Raw genomic sequence first — 19,657 nt, forward strand, 5'->3', positions numbered from 1 at the left:
TTTACTCTGCCAGTCTATGCCTTTGATTGATGAGTTTAGGCCATTTACATTCAATGTTACTATTGGGAAATGACTTTCATTCCCTGTCATTTTTATTTATTTTTGGTTATTAATTTGAAGTAGCTTTCCTTTGATTGATTATTCTTGAAGTGTAGCTCCTCAATTTCTGGTTTTCAATTTTATTTTTTGTTTCTTCTTCTTGAAATAGTTTATTGAGTATATTGAGTACTGCATGCTTGTACTTATGAATTCTTTTAACTGTTGTTTATCATAAAATGTTTTTTTTTTCCATCATCAATTTTGAAGCTTAATTTTGTTGGATATAGTATTCTTGGCTGGCATTCATTTTCTTTCAGAGCTTGGTAGATATTATTTCAAGACCTTCTAGCTTTTAAGGTCTGGACTGAGAAATCAGCTGAGTTCTAGACTGGTTTCCCTCCATATGTGCCCTGTTGCTTTTCTCAATAATGTGCCTTGGTGTGGGTCTGTTGTAATTTTGTATATATGGGGTCTGGTATGCCTCCTGTATTTTATTTTTCATTTCATTCTTAAGGTTTGGAAAATTTTTTGATATTATTTTATTGAAAAGATTGTGCATTCCTTTGGTTTGTATCTCCAAGTCTTCATTTATCCCAATCAATATATTATATTTGATATAACAAATCGTGTTGTTCCATATTTTCTTGGAAGTTCCCTTCATGGTCTCTTAATATCTTTTCTCCATGGTCAACATTATTTTCAAGATTATATATTTTGTCTTCATTGCCTAAAACTATCTTCCAAGTGGTCTAGTCTGTTGGTCTTACTTTCCATTGAATTTTTAATTTGGTTTATTGATTTTTTCCTTTAGAGGATTCCTGATTGATTTTTTTTTTCAGAATCTCTATCTCTTTATTGAAGTGATCTTTCACTTCCTGTAGTTTCTCTCTGATTTCACTCTGTATATTGTCCTTTACCTTGTGGATCAGTTTAACTATGTACAATGTAAATGTCTTCTTGGACCTTTCTTCCATGGTGGTCTCGATGGAGTCTGTTACTGAAGTATTGTGGTTTACTTGGGGTGATTTCTTCCCTGGCGTTTTCACGTTGTTTGTGTGTCTACCATCTAACAGTATGGATCTGAGACGGTAGAGTTTCTACCCTGTGGATTCATAGTGTCCCTGAAGGTTTCCAGGACCCCACTGTTTAGGGGGAGACAAATAATAACAACCACCAATGCAAATAATAGACAGCATTAAACTAGATAGTTTCTACGATGACATCTACAGTGTTAATGGTCACGGTGAACAGAAACGATATGATCGGTTATTGCCCACAGTAAAAACAGTAAGTTTGCAAAAGGGTTTATCATGTTTTTAATGGTGAACAGAGAAAGAAGAGAAGAGATGTAGAATGTGCTGATTATGATGGGGGGGGGGAAATAGATGTAAAAAATTAAATGAAGAGCAAAAGAGAGAACAATGGAGATTTGGCTGCTAGCAGAAGGAAAGAGAGAAAGAGAATCAAGAAAACAGATAAGTGAGGGAAAAATACATAAAATATAAATTTAAAAAACATAAAAATATGTTAAAAAATAAAAAATGAGAAAATACATAGCAAAACCAAAATGTACTAATCAAACATCCTAGCCCTCAAAAGACAGCCATAAAAAAATAACCGCCTCCAAAAAATGCTGGAAATGAGAAAAAAGAAACACATATGTATGTGCATCAGTGTCCATGAACCATTCAGGGCACAATTAAATAGAGAAAAGGAAAAAACAAAAGTTCTCAATGAAAAGTCAAAGAATTTTTTTTTTCTGTTGGAGTTAAAGAAAATAAAAAATTCTCGGCTTCTTTTCAAGTCAGTATCAGGTGGGGTGGGCGGGGTGTGGGGTCTCCTCCACCCTGGGGGTGGAGCCCTGAGGGTGGGAGGGGCTCTGGAGGCAGAGGCGGGGTTTAGGCCTGGGTAGGCTCCGGGTCCTTCCTTGGATGGGATTGGTCTGAAAACTCTAAATCAGCACACCTCCAGGGCCCAGCATCTGCCAATCCACCTGGGAGACCCTGGGTTCCACTAGTGTGGTGCAGGAGCCAATCCTTTGTCCTCTTGGTCACCCACAGACCCTGCAATTCCTGGTCTCCGGGGTTCAGTCTGCAAACTCAATCACTGCCCACCAAGTCCTTTTAAATTCCTGGACAGGTGTGTCCCTCAGTATGTCCTGCAGACAGGGGGACTCAAGGGGACCGGGTTTCCACGACCTTCATTCCCCTGTGTGAGTCCCTGTCTGCATCTGACATTCTCCTGGTCACTTAGGCACTCTCTAAGGTGTTTGATGTGAGTTTTCCAGGCCAGTGTTTTGGGCCCAGCTTGGGCTTGCCAGGAGTCGGCTCCCACAGCTGCTGGCCCCCACGGTGCAGCTGTGAAATGGCCTCTTCCTCCGTGGGCAGCTGGAGAGATGCCGCTTCCTTCCTTCCCACACGAGGGTACTGTGCAGAGTGCCTTTCAGGTTGGTGCGGCAGTGTCTTTGATCTCTGGTCTCTCTGTTCCCAGACACACCACCGACCTCCTAAAAATGCAGGTTCCTTTAATTCCCTTATCCCTCGGCTTTGCTCAGAGGAACAGGGTTGGGGGAGGGCCACTCTGGCTGTCACTGCCAGCAGCAATGGTGGCGCTGGGGATTTCTCCCTTATTTTATTGCTGGGAGCCATTAGCCAAGTAGGTATGACAATTTCCTTGCCAGTGTACCCCATGTTGCTTAGTGGAAGGACTCGTGGAAATAGGACATTTTGCAGTGACATTGCAGTTAGGTGACCTTGCTCAAGGACCAGGGCGGATCCGGGATTAGGGTGTTCCTGGTTTAGGATAATCGGGTTTAGGGTGTTCCAGGTTTAAGATTATTCCTGCTGGGAATAGGGCGTATCCTGCTGCCTGAGTTCCCCTTGAGTTCTCACGGGATTCAGACAGTATTTTTGGGGAGATAGAAGCCCAGTGGAGGGGGATTTGGGCAGAGAACGTGGATTTCCCCAGAACGTGATTGTAGACGGCTGGTGTGAGTTCGGGAATAAAGAGTTGCTGTTTGAATCTACAAGCTGTGTGGTGGCTTGTGATTGTGTGCCCAGCCAGACTGCGGCATTTGTGCCCAGCCAGACTGCGGCATTTTATTATATCCAACCTCCTGAGTCCCTGATCTGCTTCGAATGTCCACTATTAATTCCATGTAACCTCCCCCTTTTCTTTTCAACCACTTTAGTAAGAAGCTGCCTATCTGCTTCTTGGTCTCATGCCACAGAGCAGCCAGGGTCCTCCTCCAATCCACCATTTTGTTGGTTTCCTGTAGGTCTTGGTTTCTATTAATCCCAACACATTCACCCCGTAATCCATTTGCCCTATATAACTGAACTTAATTCTGCCGGGATCCAGGTATTATAAGTGTTGTCTGTTTTGTTTTTTACTGTCTTTATCTTCTGTATCATTATTGTTTTTAGATAGAAGACAGAGGAGCCGAAGCCTGAAGCTATGAGCCACTTAGTTTGTTAAAACCAAGATGTCCCTTAGCTAGGAAACAGTAGAGGCCATCCCATGGTGGACAGAAATAGGACCAGGAGGGCACCCATTATCACTGCAAAGGAATCTCCAGAGCTGGATGCGTTCCCCAAAACAGAATTAGATATACATGATTAGTTAATGAGGGAAGAGAATGAGCTACCATGTAGCCCACTTGAATTATCATAAAATATCAATTTTGTATGAACTAATGGGGGAAAGTCTGCTGTGTACTCCAGACACACACATCTGCTTTGTTTTAGAGATCAGCCGCACTTGTGTGCTTATCTTTGGTTTTATACATCCATCAACACTTCAAGTTCAAGGCCAAGGATGATAAAGATGCCCAAGAATTAGCCAAGTTTGTAGATTGTAGAAATAAGGAGGTGTTTTTCTTTCTTTTTTGGGGGGCTGATTTTAGCTCATAATAATAAAAATACACTCAAAGCATTGTTGTTTAAATTCTTGCAGGACTAAAAGGAAAATGTGACTGTAAATCTGAAACTTTCTGGCTCCATAATTACCTTTTTCCACTGGAGTTTACTTATACAATGAATTTTAAACACTTTGATGAGATGTTTAAAACACAGTAACTAAGTTATCTTAAAACATACTGTGTGTTGTTATGGAATTTCCTGCCAACATAATAAAATAAGAAAAGACAAGTTATCAAGATGCATATTGGAAAAACAGAGACAACGTTCTTATCCTTTTTTAAAAATAGGAAAGTTTATTTTGAAAGCCCATGAAAACCAACCTTAAAACTAATGATGGAGTCAAACGCAAAAGAAATGTACAAATGTAACAACTTTCACATATGCTAGGAAAAAAAAATGAGACTATTGGCCAGGTTTAAAAAATGTCATTCATCTAAAGACCTCAAAGCAAAATATCTAGTCATGATCGTAGTAAGCGTAGAATTTTCATAAAGAAAAAATTAAACTCGACTGGAAGATACAAAGAAAGACTTAAACAATAAACAGACTTAAATAATAAAGTGACGTGTCAAGTTCTTAGAAAGATGGAATTTCTGAGGATATCTTTCCAATTTTCCAGTATTAATCTCTAAGTTCAGGGAAACCTTAATGCATATACCTATGTAGATTTTTAGTGTCTAGAAGGATGGAAAAAACAATTTTACAACACATTTGAAAGAAAATAGATGATGGGCTGAGTGCAATAGCTTATCCTTATAACCCCAGCTACTTGGGAGGCTGAGGCAGGGTGTTTGTAAGTTTGAGGCCAGTCTGGGTAACTTAGGGAGACCCTCAAAATGAAATAAAAATCACTAATGATGTAGCTCAGAGGTAGAGCACTCTGGGTTCATTTCATAGCACCACAAAAAATAAAAAGGGGAAAAAATGAAATGGACTATTATAACCAAGAATATTTTTTTAAAAGAAACATAATGTGATACTCTAGGTATTTAAACATATTATAAAGCATAAACTATTGAAACTCTGTGGTGCATATGAAAACTAACAATCTTTGGAACCAAATAGAAGCATAGAAATAGATTTAAATACCAAAAGTCTAATAATGTTCATGTTTAAATAAGTAAAAATGTGATAGATTGTTTAATAATTGCTTGTGGGGTTAATTATTTGGGAAAAACTTCAAATTCCTATTTAACACTATGCACCAAAATAAATTCCAGATAGATTGAAGAATTCAATGGAAAAAGTTAAAACATAAAGTGATGTGTTTGTCAGCTTTTCATCACTGTAATTCATACTTGAGGTAGGCTACTTTTTAAAGAAAAGAGGTTCATGTAACTCACAGTTCCGGAGATTCAAGGGAAGAGTGCTGACGCTGGCTTGGAACTGCTGAGGGATTCATGGCCATGATGCCATAACTGGCATCATGATGGTGAGAGTGTTTGGTGAGGATAAAACCACATGGTGAATCAGGAAACAGATTCAGGGGGTGAAGCTCGGGGTTTTATATCAACTCACACTAGCAAGGAGCACTTTAAGCCCTTCTAAGAGCAGCATTGTCAATGACAAAATGATCTTCCACTAGGTCTCATCTCTTGAGGCTTCACACCACCCCTTAATACCCCCACCCTGGGTACCAAGCTCCCAGTGGTTTATACCCTTGGGGTGTGGATACTCTTAACTCATACCTGAGTCATAGTAAACTCTGGGACAAAACTGTTGCTAAATAAGCAATATGACATTTAGCCTGGGTTGACCATTTTGTATGCAGCTCTCAATCAGGATTCTATACCTCTGGACCAGTTCTTAGATATTTTGAATATCACCTCTCATGGAGATTCCCATTTATCTGAGAAAGTTGGTGTGATCTAGTTAGAGTAGGTTCCAGAAAATTATTTATGATATGCCGAGAGGCTCCCCAAGAAGGGATCTGACTGCTGGAAAAATCAGTTAGGTATGATAAATCAGACCCAACATCCAGGCATCATGTTTGACATGAGGAGCTGCTTGGGGATCTAGTATGGTAGCTATCACAAAATCTTGTCTTGTTAGTCCCATGAAATAAGTCCTACCGCCTGGTTGGAAAAAAGCTGTGCACAAAGAGAGACATTTCACCAAAACTTAAAAAGCAAGATGGCCCCAGAATTCCCCCCCACTGTGAGTACCACTTCTAACTGAACAAAGCACAACTTGGATGTGCGTGGGGGCGATTGATGGATATGTTTTGAATCAGGATTGTCTAGAGGAAGTGGCAATAATAAATGCCTCCCAAATCTCAGTGAATTATGATCACAAATGTTTCTTTCTCACTCATATCACATGTCCGCTATTACTCGGCTGTAGTTCCGGAACATTATGGCTTCAGCCAAGGGTCAGGTTAATAGAGACTCCCCTGTTGGGGACCCCACAGCTCTCGTGGAAAGGAGGGAAGAAATATGGCATGCACACCCTGTCTCTTCAAGTTTGCATCTGGAAGTGACACTCTGCTTCTGTCTCCCTGGCCCAAGTTAGCCATGTGACAACACTTGCTGTCCGTGGAGTGAGGAAGTGTCACCCTCCCGGCTGGGGATTGCTAGGACAGGCACAGGTGCCTTGGGTGGATCAGTAACAAGTATCTAACGCACTCCCTTTCCAAAGACGACCTTGTGGTTCAGTAACCCACAGGGCCCTGGACACTCCTGGTCCATTTGGGAAATTGTCCTATGGCCCCAGACCCAGCCGGACACGGAGGTTTCCCAGAAGCCCTCTGCCTGCCCTTCTCTTTCTGAGGTGAACCCGCAGCCAGCGGAGCAGATGTTGGCTGCCAACGTGGTGCCAGTGCCCAGCGTGACGGACAGCTCCTCTGTTTGGCTTACTCTTCCTGACAGAGTGATAAATCCTCCTCCTAATCAGTCTCCGTGTCTCCCATCCTCTGTTGTACCGACCCTGCCAGGGAAGGATGTGCTGGAGTTGGTGGCGAAGAGGCAGCGGCCACACCCCGCTCTGCCTTTGTTATGCCAAGTCATGCCCTCGCCGTCTCCCAGGCACGAACTCGAGTTCCCGGGGACGGCGTGGACAGATGATGGAGTGCACAGGAGTCTCGGGTGATTTGTTGGCAGTCCTTCAGGCCGGTGTATTCTGTCAAGTGTGCTAGGGAATACATTGGGTGTGCCCGGCTGGGGGAAACTGGGGCTCGGAGGGAGCCCTGGGGGGGGTCAATCGCTGCACACACCTGAGGGTTTCCAGCCGTGTCCGTGAGATGGGCTGATGCAGGTGCTTTCATACAGGGCTCGTAGGAAGCTTCTGCTAGAGGAGGAATCTTAGGAGCTGGTGACAAGGGACGCTCACTCCCCAGTTGCCCCCATCACCGTGGCCTGAGAAGAATCCAGTTGAACACAGAATGAAGATTTTATTTCCTTTTCAATCAGGGCCATGCAAAATATATATATATACCCACCCCTAGGATCTTAGTCACAGTGGCAGAAAACTGGAAGTTGGCATTGCTCTGAGGCTGATTGTCTCATGGGAAACAAGAGGATCCATGTTGTGAATAGCTAAAGAGCATGAGGGAGTCCTTTGGGCAAGTGCTGGTACCACAGAACATTCGAGAGCCCACGGGTGAAAGTACAGGCTGGGAGTCAGGTGGGGACAAAGGACGTGGTCCTAAGCTGATTCTTTTTTTGTACCTGAGGACCCGAGACGCAGACCAAGTCAGATCAGGCATCCCAGCACTCATCTGGAGTGAGTCTAGGAATGGCCCGTGGATAGTTCAGGAACGTCCAGGGCCATGCAGAATGGACAGAGTTCAGACGGGGACTCCCCGGACATCGATTGAACACCACAGACCCCGCAATATTCAAGATGCATCCTTGGGAGAAGATTGATCAGGTTTAAGGCTTGCTTTGGGGACATGAAACAATGCGGAAGTTAACTAACCTCGTCGTCTGGCCAGGAAACTGCCGCTTTAGAACTTTGCTCTAAGAATCCAATGAACCAGCCACAGAGACGATAAAAGGATATTGATAAAAGTGTGCTTGGCGGTGGCTGATTTATTTTTCCACATGGGCTATCTTGGTCAAGGACAGTTTGTCAGAAATGGGGACCCGCTCGAGCCTCCTTCAGGAAAGGGCATGGTTATGTGAAGCAAGGTGGGTGCAGATCTCAGCCTGAGCCTTGAAATCTCTTTATTTTCTGAAACAACTCATCTTCCCCTCCAAGTCTCTGATCCTCCAGTGGCCTCAAAAGCTTTAGCCACACCAGCTCTTCCTCCAGGGCCCCACCTTTGCGGGACAGTTTGATGCTATTCTGCATGAAGGTGTTAATAGACTGGATTTCTGGATTTCATTTCCTAATCTCCACTGGATGTCCGTGGGGTCCACCCCCATGGCCTTGCCTGCAGATGGTCTTCATGCTCCTGGTCATATTGACCTTGGTCCTCCTGATGTTCCCCACCATGAAGCCATTTCCCCTCTGCTTTCTTGATGGTGAGGCTGGAAGCAGGGTACAGGGAGTCTTTTTGGGTCACAGATAATGCACTCATGCATTCTTTTTTTTTTTTTTTGAGGGGGTACCAGGAATTTAACTCAGGGGCACTCAAACACTGGGCACACCCCAGGCCTATTTTGTATTTTATTTAGAGACAGGGTCTCACTGAGTTGCTCTCACTTTTGCTGAGGCTGGCTTTGAACTGGCGATCCTCCTGTCTCAGCCTCCACAGCTGCTGGGGTTACAGATGTGCACCACTATGCCCGGGTCACTCATGTATTCTTATTCACTTTTTCTGGTTAAATGTCTCAGACCACACTTCTCTGTTGACACCTGAAAATACCTTGAACATTGGGTTTTGAAAAGAAGAGGTGTTTGCTGGACCACTTAGATGCCTCTGTCCTTTGAGCCAATGACATAGAAGTAACTCCTATGAAGAAAGGGAAGGGAAAGAGGAATGTGTATACACACAGACCCCAAATGATGGATCAGCATGAAAGGAGCCTGATACCTCAGCATGCCCAAAGACTGTATGCACACATGGTGGAGTTTCATGGGGAACTGGTGATTCCCAAAACACCAAGGTGGCTGCTCTTTGTTACTCTCTGGTTGGGGACACATGGAGGGTCATCTTGGCTCTTCTGCCTCTCGGGGGAATCTGATTCACTCTGTCTTAATAGACTGATTTCTTCTTGTTGCTTATGTACATAGTCTCAGTGGCTGCCCCAGCACGGTAGCCACACTCCTGAGATGACATGACCATCTTTTGAGAAGCCGTGGGGAGCCACCTGCAGCCTCTGGCCACAGCTGCAAATTCCTGGGATGGAGTCTCCTCTTGTTCCTCCTTGTGATGGGCCCAACTAGCCGTGGCTTAAGACCCATGGAGGCACAGAATGCAAACAGGACTCTGAAGCCTATGGTTTTTGGTGAGCATGGTTCTTGGGTGGAGCAAGTGGACAGGCACTCGGAAGGGGATCTATCACAATTTCTCAGGGATGATACTGCACGTGGATGCTAATATGACAGATGTTGCTTCGGTTGTAACAGTAGACACCATGGGCTAGCTCACTGATAATGCAAGGACGGTTATGATGTGTGACATTGAGAACCTTTTAACCCCAAATTTAATGACATTTTCTTGTTTATTTATTTATTTGGTATGAGGGATTGAACCCAGGGTCTGAGTTAACCACTGAGCCATGTCCCCAACCCCTTTTTAATTTTTATTTTGAGGCAGGGTCTCTCTACATTGCGTAGGACCTTTCTAAGTTGCTGAGGCTGACTTGGAACTTGCAATCCTCGTGCCTCAGCCTCCTGAGCCACTGGGATTATAGGCTGGGTGTGTGCCACCATGCTTGGCTTTAAGAACCTTTTTCTAACTACAAGTGGGAGTAAAATTAACTACCTCCCAGAGCTCTTATGAGAAACGAATTTATTAAGTTCATACCTCAGTCATAACATTTTCCACACATTCATCATCGATAGCTATGGACACAGCTATAGCTATATGTATATTTGTATCTACGACTATATCTCTTTCTACTTCTATATAGTCACATGGTTGGTGTTTGTGTATTCTTTTAGAAATGTATTTTACCTGTTGGTTTGCATGAGTTTTTTCTTTGAACAGAAATGGCATCCAACTGTATGTGACTTTATTTTTTCCTTGGACAGTATTGAGGACACTCCTACAGATGAGAATATTCCTATATAAACACACGTAAATATTGAACGGCTGTACGGCATGGGTTGCCTGGACATTCCATTGTTTATTTAACCACTCTGCCATTGGAGAGTTCATCTCCAGGGCTATGGTCTTAGTCCAAGTTGCTATAACAAAATACCATAGACTGGGTGCCTTAAACCATCAAGGTGTACTTCATACAGTTCTGGAGTTTGGAAATCTGAGATTAAGAGGTCAGCACAGTTGGGCCCTGGTCTCTTCTCCTTGTATCTTCACATGGCACAGAGGTTGAGCTAGCTCTCTGGGTTCTTCTTCATGGAGCAGTAATGCCATTCTTGAAGGCTCTGGCTTCTGACCTAAGTACCTCCCAGAGACCTCACCCCCACCAAATGCCACCCCACTGGGGATTAGAATTCAGCATATGGGGTACAGCTCAGTGGCCAAGCATTTACCTACTGTGTGTGAGGCCTTGGGTTCTGTTTCCAACACTTCAACAAAAATTAAAATTTAAATTTAAAAATGCAGAGGTGGGTTCATGTCAACATGTGAATTTTAAGGGAACACATTCGGTGCATAACACATACGTGCCCCTTTGTACCCAGGTGTTTTTCTAGGCTATTTACCCAGCATTCTGCATCGTCCTGGTTACTAAAAAAATTAAACATTTCTTCATTTGCAATTTTTATTCTTATGTGTTGCTTGTTAACATTCTTTGTCCATTTTTTTTTTTTTTGTACTGGGAATTGAACTCAGAGGCACTCAACCACTGAGCCACATCCCCAGCCCTGTTTTGATTTTATTTAGAGACAGGGTCTCACTGAGTTGCTTAGAGCCTCGCTATTGCTGAGGCTGGTTTTGAACTGGCCATCCTCCTGCCTCAGCCTCCTGAGCCTCTGTGATGACAGTTGTGCACCACAGCGCCCAGCAGTATCTTGCTTTTATATTATGATACACTAACTGTCCACACCTCTATGGGCATTTCCTTAATATATTTTGCTATCTTAACATCGGAGCCACATTTTGACAAGTTTTAGCTTTTGAGGATGCTCTCCCGGAGCTTCACGGGGAATGGAGAGGAATTTCTACACACATAACCAAGACAATGACTTATTTCACCCGCGTGGGCTCAGACGCCTCCTCGGGAACTCTGACTCCAAGCCTTCCTTGTTGACTGAGGCTGTGGAGGGCTCCTGCTCACCTACAGGAGCCTCGGGAAGCTTTCCCACTCGCTCTTTATGAATAAACAGTAACACTGATTAATAATCTCAGAGAAAGAAAACTCCGCATTTGATCCCAGCCCGGGTCTACTTCTCAAACCCTCGAGTCCCCTCCTAGGATCTGTCTCTCCCCAGGATAACGAGGACAGGAGGATCCATTTGCTTCTGGGCTGACCATGCCTTGGGTGTGAAAACATGTGGCTTGTCCCCCACGTGGCCTCTGCAGGACAACCACTCCACGGCCCTACAGGAGTTATTCCAGAGCATCTGGGGATGTGGTGATAAAGGCTCATGGGCCCTGCTATGGCCTTGCTAGCTTTAGAATGTTCCAAGTCAGTCTCGGAACCATCAAATTTTTTATCCTGAACGGAAACAAGAAATACAAAGTCCAGTCTCACCCTGGATCGCAATATATATATTTGGGCTGGATTTTGTTATATGTATATTTTTTTTGTTTCTGAGGCTGCTTCCAGCTCCAGACAGTGAGCTCCTTCAAGGCAGAGACAGTGTCTTCCGCCTCTTTGGATCTCCTCGGCCCATGCGGAGCCCAGTATGAAGCAGTTAGACCTTTATAGTGGCCTGCACCCGAGTGGCTGGTCCTGTCACCAGCGCCAACATCGCCCTAATTACATAAAGCTATTTTTTTAGCCCCTATCGCTCATCACTCCACTTGCTCCTTGGCCTCCCCAGGAGGCCGTTGTATAATTTCTCTGTCTCCATACGGCTCCATTGTCGGTGTGACCCCCGCCCGTCTCCATTAGCGTCTTTTACATTAAGTCAGATAACTGCACGGGGCAAGGGGCTCTTCTCCGATTGATCAGCGAGCCCCCGAGCCGACAGCTGAACCATTGACTTAATTGGCATGAAATAATGAAGCCATCTGCTCCGTGGAGTTGATCTTTTAAGTGTTACCCTCCTATCTGCTCTGAAATTTCTTGGCCACTTGGAAAGACCATGGATGTCAGATGGTAGGTCACATTAAAAAAAAAAAAAAGTTGCTGTGAGGCAGAGAGCAAGGGTTTAAGGGAAGTTGAAGAATGGGATGGTGCTTTTGGTGAGCTGCCTTTTCTTTCCTCTTAGCACTTATTGGTAGCTGCTATGTTGCATATTAATCTGCTCATCTGTGTCTCTGGAGAGAGGCTAAGCACCCATCGGGAAGGGACTTGGTTTCTTATGCTTCCTGTTGAGACCCAGTGCCTAGAATATGGGACCTACCTCCTTGTGGCTGCCAATGAGGTTTGATTTTGCAGGGACTTAGATTTGGTGTTGCAAGTGGTCCTCTGGGCATGCCCGGTACATGGAAAGAGGATGCAGAGGTTAACATGGGGAGGGATCTAAAGATCAATCTGAAAAGCTCCACCCTGTAATAAATTTGATTTGAATGTAGGATGGACTTGATATTCAAGGGGCCTCATCCAGAGAAGCAGGGAGAGGTGGCCTCGCTGGGGGTGTGTGATGTCAGTTTGATGAGACGGACTTTCGGAACTTGTTTAATCTTTTTGAACCTAGTACTTATCACCTCCAACTTATAAAAATTAAAGAGATAATGCCTATTAAATAATAGCCAACACTTAAAACACTTACCACATGGCAGGTAATCTTTTAAGTATTCTGGAGATACTGATTCATGGCAACTCTTGGGATAGGGAACCATTATTATTCCCCGTCTGGATAAGCTGGAGATGATAAAGCTTCCCCACCAGGCTGTGGATGTCAGCAACAGCTCACCCTGAAAGCATGTCATGAGGGGCCCTGCTCTAGCCAGGGGGCTGCAACCAGTCTTGTTTTTAATGCAATGTCCTGGGAGCTGGTGAACCCCAAACCTCCCTCTCCATGCCCTCCTTTCTCTCGGCTTCCAGTTCACCCAAATATTCTCAGATTTCCACTCTAATTTCCCACTGCGGCTTTGTCCTGGAGCATTGAAGGACTTCTGATACCTTGGTAGTTCCCTTTAAACCCTGTCCCCAGTTGTGGAAACAGGCTGTCTGCTTGGACCCAAACACAGGGCCTAGGTCTTCGTTCTTGCAACTTACTTACTACCCTGTCTGACCCTCCCCACCATCTCCAATGTCTAGAGGAGTGGAGCGAGGTCGGGCCAGCCTGGATCGACACACTGGTTATCTACCCTTACACACCCGGCCTTTCATGCACTCCGGAGCCAGCCTTGGTTGGAATCCCAGCACCACGCTTCCCAGTTGGGAGGACTTGGCACCTTTCTCATGATCACGGATGGGCCGGCGAGGCTGGAGGAGGCAGTATGCCCAACCTCTCTCTTACAGCTATACCTTACCCTTCCTGTCTGGGCCTTCCTTGTTCCAAGCCCTTCTCCTCTATTGGAACAGAACCGTGGGTAAAACCTTCTCTGGGGGACAAAGGACTCCAACAGCATCCATGATTTTGAGAGTGTTTTCGTCAGTTTTTTTTTTTCTGCAAAGACCAAAAGACCTGACAAGAACAATTAGAGGCAGAAAAGTGTATTTGGGGGCTCTCAGTTTCAGAGGTCTCAGTCCATAGACAGCTGACTCCATTGGTCTGGATCGGAGAGGACAGGGTGGTAGGCGAGTGGGTCAGAGGAAAGCAGCTCAAGACCTGGCCCCAGGAACCAGAGACAGAGAGAGCTCTGCTCAACAAAGACAAAAATACAAACCCCAAACGTATGTCCCCAGGGGCCCACCTCCTCCAGCCATGCCCGACCTGCCTACAGTTACCACCAAGTTAGTCCCTATGGGGGGGGGGGATCAATGCACTGATTAGATTAAACCTCTTACAGCCCAATCACTTCATCTGCATATTTTCTTGCATTTTGGGGGAACACCTCCTCTTGAAACCACACCAGAGGGCAAAGGTGTTCCAGGAGCAAGGGAGAGTCTAGACTACGCAGAACAGAATATTTCATGCAGGGAAATGAAAAATAGAAAAACATATTTTTAAAATTTCTGTTTAAGGGACATCTCTGCAGTGCTCTCTGTACGTGCAGTGGGCTAAGCATGGGACACATGTCATCATGTTATGACCTTTGGTCTCCTCAAAAACCCTGCACGGTAGGTTCTTTTAAACCCATTTACAGATGGAGAAACTGAGGCACAAGAGGATGAGTCGGGCCAGGGCATCACAACACAGAAGGTGAGGTCAGTGTTGGGAACAGCTCGACACCCTCGGAACTTGCTTTCCTGGTCCTCAAGTCTTTGAAAAGTGTCCCAAGCTCAGCTTCTAGAAGTGGCAGCTCCTCCCTCCTTTTGTCCCCCTCCTTTTCTGTCTTTAAGTTCCTCATTTGCAATGACATCCCTTCCCTTTGCGACATCAGTTTTCTTTTCTGACCATATCCATCGGTCTCACATTTTATTCCTTCATTCAAGTAGTTATTTAAATTCCACCGTGTCGCCAGGCACCGTTCTGGGCCCCCACGACCCTGTCTTCCTGGAGGTCACATTTTAATTGAGGTGGGGAGACAATGAACATATCAGCTCTTGCACACTCTCAGCCATCGTAAATAGTAATGAGCACCATCAAGGAGACAGGGCAGGCTGATGCAGGAGGTACCAGGACCACCAGGGCAATGCTCTTAGAGGAGGGACACAGGTGCTCAGATTTGAGCAATGAGAAGAAACAGGCGACTCAAAACAGAAGGGCAAAGAATTCCAAGTGGAGGGACTAGCAAGTGTGAGGCATTAGAGGTTGGAATGACCTTGCTACACTCCAGACACGGAGAGTGGGGAGCACAGGGAGGGGGGCAGGGAGTGGAGAGATGTGCAGAGCTTTCTGTTACCTACCAGAACATTCCAGAAGTTACAGGTCTGACTTTCCCTTTCCAGACTTGGTTTGTGCCATGTCTTTAACTCGTGGAGATCAATGCCTCAAGCCCGGTGGAAGGAACCACTTGACCCCAGGAGAACTCCAGGTTCAGCAACTTCCTACAGTTGATCTCATTTCTCACAGAAGACTCCTTTGAAAGAGTGAGTTAACTCCTCTGCTTGGTAGTGAGAAGTGACTTCTGTTCAGGCCTCCCTCTAGGAAGGAAGCTACGGTGGCTTCTTGAATCCTGGCTGGGTTGCAGTTAGTCTGAACAGGTGGGCAGAGAACTGGACATTAGCTGGATGATATTCCGTATGGGAAACTTGTAATCAATAAACATCACTGGGCTGGGGATATAGTGCAGTTGGCAGAGTACTTGCCTCAAATGCACAAAGTCCTGGGTTCAATCCCCATCACCATCAAAATAAAAAAAACAAAACAAATGTTACCAACCCTGTGGCTTTTGATCTCTGGATGCCTCTCTGATTCGAATCTGCCTGTCCTTTGGCTTTCCCACATCCTTCTACCCAACCACCCAGAGTCAGACTCCTTGGGAGCCCAACTGGGTGGGTTTTAAAGAAGATGCTCTATGTAAGGAAATACATAGAGGGTACTAAAGAGATGTGGCCTTCAATCTGGCCATTCTACAAACATGTACAAAGCATGCTAAGGAGATCCTAGATGCAACTAACCAGTTTTAGGAGGCAAATCTGTCCCTTGATTTAGGATCTAGGATCTGATTCAAGGATATCTTCAGTGTGTATTTTCTACATATTTAGACACAAGAATGGTTGAATTGTGTCCAGTCTCTCTTCAGAGCATTCTTTCTACAGATTTGTCCACTAGAAGAGCTTTAGAATAACAGAATTTAATCAATCTACCTATCTGTTATAGTTTGGAGATGAGGTGTCCCCCCCCCCCCAAAGCACACATTTGAGACAGTGCAAGAAGGTTCAGAGGAGAAATGATTGAGTTGCAAGAGTCTAAACCCAATCAGGGATTTAATCCCCTGATAGCTATTAACTGAGTGGTAACTGAAGGCAGGTGGGGTGTGGCTGGAGGAGGCGGGGCCTTGGGGCGTGGCTTTGAGGTATATATTTGTATCCAGCAAGTGAGTCTCTCTCTGCTTCCTGATCACCATGGGAGCTGCTTCCCTGGGCCACACTCTTCCCTGGGCCACACTCTTCTGCCTCACCTGGAGCCCCAAGGAATGGAGCTGGCTTTCTGTGGACTGAGACCTCTGAAACTGTGAGCCCTCAAATGAGCATTTCTTCCTTTAAAAATTGTTCTGGTCAGGTACATTAGTCACAGCCATGAAATAGCTAAGACATTATCTATCTGGGTATATGGATATGTATATGCAGATTATCTAAGATAGATAGTGAGATCTATGTGACTTCGCATATGTATGTGTGTGTGACAGAGAGAGAGAGAGCCAAATGGACCCAATTCAACCCTTCTAGCCATGCAAAGACCTGCAGAGAGGCCACGCTAAGGTGCTTGCTCCCAGTCAACCATTCTAGTGAGCAACATGCATGAGAGCCCACCCCAGATCCTGAGTCCCCTCCAGCTACCCTGCGGTCACGTGCGTTCAGGGCACACGGCTGTGTATGTGCTCTGGCACTTTCTCCAATCTGACTTGGCACAGTAGCCTCCGAGGTCTTTGATGACTAGAAGCTGACTGCGCTACCATCCAGAGAAGCCCTCAGGTGAGGTCAGCAGTGTCACGTGACCTCTTAGGCAGGAGCCGAAGACGCATAGGCCTCGAAAACACTTAGGGATCAGAGGCTAAGAAACCTGAACTTGGTTGCTCGCTTGGGGGGCTGACGGGCAATGGCAGCTTTCTTTATCTGGGAAGCTGGAGGGCAGCTGGTCGGGTGGGAATTTGAGTTCAGGTAAAACTCTTGTGAGGGTGGCAGAGACATCATCATTGTCTGACAGTCTAAAGAACCTGTCTAGTGCCACTCATCGGGTTTCCTGCTTGCTTAAAGCCTTTCATTCTTGGGTTCTTCCTCTTGCACAACTTAAATCTCTCTCCTTTCACACTTGGCTCTGCAAAACCTGGTTCCTTCTCTGTGCTCACTAAGTTCCAGCCACACCAGCCGCTCTTTTCTTGTTAACATCATGCTCCTTTCTGCCCCTGGGCCTTTGCACATGTTGTTTCCTTTGCTGGGAGTACATCCCAGCTGTTCTTTAAATTTTATTCTCCCTTCAGACATCAACTCAAACGTCACTTCTTGCCGTCTTTTCCCTGAAAGAAGTTTTCTTTAAGGAAAGATTCCTCATAGGCACCCGGTAGTCTTTCTGCGCTGTACTTTCGTGGATTTATTTATATCATTCTCTTGTTTGTTTGCTCATGATCTGCCTTCCCCACCGGCATGCAATCTCCAGGAAGGCAGTAACCACACAGTCTCTTTTCTTTCTTTATTATTGTATCTTCAGTGTTAAACGTAAGAGCCGGAATCCCTCAGGTACTCATTAAATATTTGCAGAATGTATGAATGAGCCCTTAGAATGTGGCCATTCAAGTTGAAACTATCCACCTGTGAAATTGGGGGGGGGGTCTCAGTCCAACTCCATTCATTGCATGGCCCGTAGTAGGACCTTTGTAAATACTGCTGACCACCTGACAGATGTGGAAAGAGGAATGAGGGATGTTGTCCAAGCAGGCTCCCTGCCCTTGGTCTCTCCTGTCCAGCCTATCAGCTCAGCCCCGGGCACCCCTCAAACGTCTGCATCCACCTGCACCCTGGGGTCATCTGAGATGCTCTCCAAATTCTGCCTCCAGAACCCACTTGCTCTGGGTTGCTTCCTCTCTGTGGCTGATGATCTGCATTCGTTCCCACCCCTTCTCTTTGTACGCGTGGTGGACTGAACAATTCCATGTCCTGTCCCTAAACACAAGCCAGTCCTCCTCTGGGACTCTGATATCGGTCTTTTTTATGTGGGGGAGGGGGGGTCTGTCCTGGAAGCCTTGGATTGGTCCCACTTTCTCCCAAGCTCAATTGTTATTTAGAGACCACAGTCCTGACCACAGCCGTTGGGTCCCAATAAAGGTGTGGACCTGGGATAGCCACTCACCACTCTATTATTGCTCTTTAGGACATTTAACTGGTCACCCATTAACTTATAAAACCAGAAAACAGAGTGGCCTGCATTTTAACTACCCAACAGTCCAGGGTCCAGAGCCAGACCTCTTTGCCTGACCAGATGGGCCATCTGTGGATCAGTTACATTGGCCACTGGCCACTCCATCCTCCTGGTTTATCGTCCTGTGGGTGGCCAAGTGTGGTGCTGGCCTCGTTTCCTGGCAGGTCTTGGCTGTGGGAAGAATTGTGAAGGACCAGGGATAGCAGAGTGTTGGCATCTTGGGACCTGGGACGGGTCCTGCCACCCCATAGAGCCGCTTGGCGATTTCCTCCTAGGATATGAGCTACTGGCCTGATAGGCTTTGGGTCTGTGCAAAATCATTCCTAGACTTTTGGGGAAATCACGTTTGCTACTCAAAGACCATATCCTAGTTTTCCAGTTTGGGCAAAATACACGGAAGAATCTGATATGAACTTCTTGAGACTTCTACCTTGGCTAAAGATTAGGACCAGCTGGGAAGTTTTAAAAAATCCTAGTGACTAGCTCCATCGTAGAACAATTAAGAGAGACTCCAGGTTTGTGTGTGTGTGTGTGTGTGTGTGTGTGTAACACACACCCAAGATTGAACTCGGGCCTATTTTATTTAGAGACAGGGTCTCACTGAATTGCTTAGTGCCTCACCATTGCTGAGACTGGCTTTGAACTTGCGATCCTCCTGCCTCAGCCTCCCAAGCCGCTGGGATGACAGGTGTTTGCCACTGCATTGCACCTGGCCCAGGCATCTGTATTTTTAAAAGCTCCTCAAGTGATTTTAGTGTGCACCAAGGCAGAGAATCACTGATCTAGGACAGTGCTTCTTCAAAGTGAATGTGCATAAGAGTCACCCACAGGACAAGTTTGCAGAACCCCGAACCCCAGCTCCAGAAACTGCAACTCAGCCTTTCTAGAGTCAGGGCCTAAGAAAAGGCATTTCCAACAGGCTCCTGGCTGATGCTGTTGTTGCCTAGCAACAAACCACACAGCGAGAACCTCTGTTCTAGAGCTTCGTTCGGTACCAGGTGTATAGACCACCATGCGGCAGCCTAGGTGCCATTCAGGAGCTTGCTAGAAATTTAAAAAATCTCAAGTCCTTCCCAGAAGGGTCAGAAAAGAACTCATATTTTAAAGGGGCCCTAAGTGATTTGTATGGACACTAAGAACTGAGGAGCATTAACACGCAGGAGGTACAAACTGCAGTACCAGAGCCAAATTAGCCTGCAGGTTGGTGTTTTCTGGCTTGCACTGTAGTGTATTGAAATCTAGAATTCATTGGCAATGCTTAAAAACGAGAACTTGGCTTATCTTGAAAAGTTGGCACCCCTAGCCACACTGGGTCTCCACTCGAACATGATAACAATGTTCCAGAGACGGAGTAGACATGTTTTAAGCTGCTGCAGAAATAAGCGCATTCC

The 19,657-nt window shown here is 45.5% G+C and overlaps 1 long non-coding RNA gene across 1 annotated transcript; it reads right to left on the reverse strand.

The window, feature by feature from the left end:
• Positions 1–286: 286 nt before the first annotated feature.
• Positions 287–17,857, reverse strand: LOC125612280. The gene is made up of 3 exons (XR_007342575.1): positions 17,847–17,857; positions 13,358–13,360; positions 287–427 (listed from the first exon to the last, which is right to left on the reverse strand). It is a non-coding gene; the product is annotated as an uncharacterized LOC125612280 (long non-coding RNA).
• Between the last annotated feature and the right edge of the window lie 1,800 nt (positions 17,858–19,657).

This window comes from Marmota marmota, unplaced genomic scaffold (genome assembly GCF_001458135.2).
Source record: "Marmota marmota marmota unplaced genomic scaffold, marMar, whole genome shotgun sequence".
NCBI lineage: Eukaryota > Metazoa > Chordata > Mammalia > Rodentia > Sciuridae > Marmota > Marmota marmota.